The sequence below is a fragment of the Otolemur garnettii genome, unplaced genomic scaffold (genome assembly GCF_000181295.1).
Source record: "Otolemur garnettii isolate 467f Iridium unplaced genomic scaffold, OtoGar3 scaffold00128, whole genome shotgun sequence".
NCBI lineage: Eukaryota > Metazoa > Chordata > Mammalia > Primates > Galagidae > Otolemur > Otolemur garnettii.
In genome coordinates this window covers 4,714,583-4,717,903 of record NW_003852523.1, presented here as the reverse complement: position 1 = coordinate 4,717,903, position 3,321 = coordinate 4,714,583, and the positions used below count along the sequence as shown (strand labels likewise).

Below are 3,321 nucleotides of genomic sequence, written 5' to 3'. Positions count from 1 at the left end.
CAAGAGACTCGCTTGAGCCCAGGAGTTGGAGGTTGCTGTGAGCTGTAATGCCACAGCACTCTACCCAGGGGGACAGCTTGAGGCTCTGTCTAAAAAAAAAAAAAAAAGAGCTACTCCTTCCCTGGTGAAGTGGTGAAGGACGGGGAACTGGAAATGATGAAGTAGGTGGCAGACACCAGGGCCTGCAGCCCAAGGGCTGGACACACAGACCCAGCCTGCAGCCACACAGGGAGGGCCAGGCCTATGCCACCACACCAGCACAGGCCCCTTCCAATGCTTCCAGTAGGTGGGAGACTTAGAGGCCTAGGCTGTAGGGAAGGAGCCTGAGTCTGGCCAAGGGCCAGTCGAGACCCCAAACTGCCAGGACCGGGGATCCAGAAAAGCCACGTGAGGCTGCAGAGGCTTGGAGCTCATGGGAGGCCTCCACAACTGTTTCCACAATCTTTGGGGGCCACTGCATTTCAAAATGTACCAAATTTAATAATCTCATAAGCATGCCCCCACCAGCAGCGCTGTGTCTGGAGGATTTTATGTGTCAGGCCTTATGTCATCTACCTCGGCTTGCTGCTACCTGACGTGTCGCGGCTGAGGCTTGGCCAGGTGTGGCGTCTTGCTCTCTGAAAGTAGCAGCTGATAGCATCCCAGTTAGCCACACATCCACACGAGCATGTGCTGGGCCAAAGCCAGCCCAGTGTGGACAGAGCCCCAGGCTGAGGGCTACTAGTCAGCCACAGCCAGGCCAGCGCTGCCCCTTCAGCCTCCCTCTGACTCCTGAGCATCAGTGCCAGAGGACAGAGGCCCCCTGGACCAACACACCCTGCCCAGCAGGCTTCAGGTGGAAGAGGTTCCCTGGACACCCACTCAGAAGACTAGGTGTTGCCCACTCTGTCGCCCACTAGCTATGAGGTTCTAGGAGGCCAGGGCTTTACCTGGAACATTCCAGGGTGCACCAGTTTCTCCATCACACACTCCACCACCAAGCCATGCAGGGCTGAGTGAGAGGAGTACCCTCTGGGGTAGACAGCACCCTCCTCGAGAGAAGCTGAGCCAGCCCCACAGTGGCAGGGCATCCTGAGGCTCCTGTCTCCAGGCTGCACACTGAGGCAGCTGCCCTCCTGGCCTGGCCATATAGTCTGCCTGCTGCAGCCCAGGTGCTGTCCAGGGGCAGGGCTACCACTCCACAGGTGGAAGAGGCTAGAAACTCCACACAGGACCCCAGTGACTCTCCCAGTAGCTTGAAGAACCAGATCTTTCCAACACTTGAGATGAAGGCAGAATTAAGTACTTTTGGTGCAGAAAGTGTATGTGTGATGTGTCTCTGTGTGTGCACACATGTCCACATGTGTGGTGGGCACATATGCCTGAGTGCACACACATGTGTGCACACTCACATGTGTGCTGTGCACCTACAAAGCAGACAGCAGCAGCTAAGGGCTCTCCCTTGCCCCCCCTCCCAATCTGGGGCCTGCACTCCGGATGGAGCTCAGTTACCTCCCTTTCAGTTTCCCTGCAGAAGACTTGCCCCCTCCTTCTTCATTTAAAGGAAAACAGGAGTACCCTGAAAAACAAGTTTTACTGAAATTCAAAACTATCTTCCAAAGGTCCTTCTGGATTCTGAAGACTCCCCCGGGAGGGGTGAGCCCAGAACAGGACCACCTTCTGCAAGAGGGTCTGAGCTGCCCAGATGCACATGTGCCCCACAGGCACCCAGGGAAGCCCAGTTCCTGCAGGCCTCTTGAGGGACGGGAAGAGGGCAAGACTCCAGTCCACTGCCTGACTCTGTGGACCACCAGACAGTAGGGGAAGGCAGGGTAAATGGAGCCTGAGGCAAAGGCTAGTGGAGAACAGGCTCGAGGACACAGGACCAGGCCTGACACAGCAGAGCCCTCGCTCTGAAGCACGGACTCACAAACACTTCCCAGGGTCTCCAGCAGGCCACGTTAGCACACATGACCCCACAGGAGAAAGTGCAGGTGAGACCAAGCATCCCGGGTAGTTGCATGGCTGCCCCAATTTCTAACTATGGAGAAATGCACAGAAATGCCTCAGAGTCACAGGGACCAATCATTACACAATGCAAAAGACTCTTCTTAGGGTCAAGTGAAGCACAAAGACATAGGAAATGCAGCATTTTCGATCAAGAAAAAAATGTGCAGATCAGCAAATTGGACCTCATGCTTTTGATTCACAAGGTTGGTTTTTTTATGGTTTCTAGAGCATACCAAGCCCTGCTAAGTCAGGGCTTCAGCACATTAGCTCTTCTCCAAACACACCTAGAAGATGGTTGTTATCCCACTTCAAGTGGTCTTGGTCCCCCTGGGGCTGGGCCAGAGCAGAGGGCCTGGAGCCTTCTCCCATGCCCTGGGGGAGGGGGAGGGCATCAAGACCCCACTGTGTCTGCTTCCCTTCAACCTCTAGGACACAGAAAGAGCCACATTCCAACAGAGAGCAGAGCTAGGGATGGGTGGAACAGAGAGCACACAGCCGCAACCCCCCAATCTGCATTAACCCTTTAAGATGCCACCTCAGCAAAGCTCACTGATTTAACAGGGTAACAGTCACCACCTTCTCTACGGCTTCCCTGATAACAAAGTTTTTATAGCTACAACTGGTTTACTTTCCTTTGTCATTAGTGATTACAAGAGGCTCCGGGCTGGCAAACCCTTGCACAGGGAGCCTGGTCCAGGCACCCGGGCACTGGTGGTCCCTGGTACAAAGGGGATAACTCTCTGCAGCGATGATTAATGGTCTGAAATGACCCTAGGCAGTAAGAAACCACATGACCGTGGAGTCTGCTCTCTGACAGTTATAAATGAGGAACTGTAGTCAACAAACAGGTGTTTTTTAGAAGATCTACTTATAAAGTGGCCCCCTGGCAGGGCACAGTGGCTCACGCCTGTGGATAGCTTAAGCTCAGGAGTTCCAGACCAGCCTGGAGCAAAAGCAAGATCCAAACTTTTACTAAAAAATAGAAAAACTGAGGCAAGAGGCTCCCTTGAGCCTGAGTTGTTGGTCATGAGCTATGAAGCCACTCATTCTACCCAGGGCGACAGCTTGAGACTCTGTGTCAAAAAAAAAAAAAAAAAAGGTGGCCCCCTTTTTCAAAGGTCAGTGCTGCTATTTAACCTGGTGACTTCAGCTGATCGCACACAACCAGCTGAATCATCCAGCATGGCCTTGTCCGCCAGTGACTCCCATTGGCATCCTTCTCCTTCTTCCCCAGCTGTGGCCCTCAGGTGTGTGGGTGCTGAAAGCAGACCCGGAGGCTGCAGGGCTTTATTTCTACCTGGGCCTAAACACCCAGACACTTTGGTGGGGGGG

The 3,321-nt window shown here is 53.8% G+C and overlaps 1 protein-coding gene across 1 annotated transcript in view; it reads right to left on the bottom strand.

The window, feature by feature from the left end:
- The window catches only part of COL18A1 (collagen type XVIII alpha 1 chain), a 90,064-nt gene that overhangs the window by 85,569 nt on the left and 1,174 nt on the right, over positions 1–3,321 (bottom strand). The window lies entirely within an intron of this gene.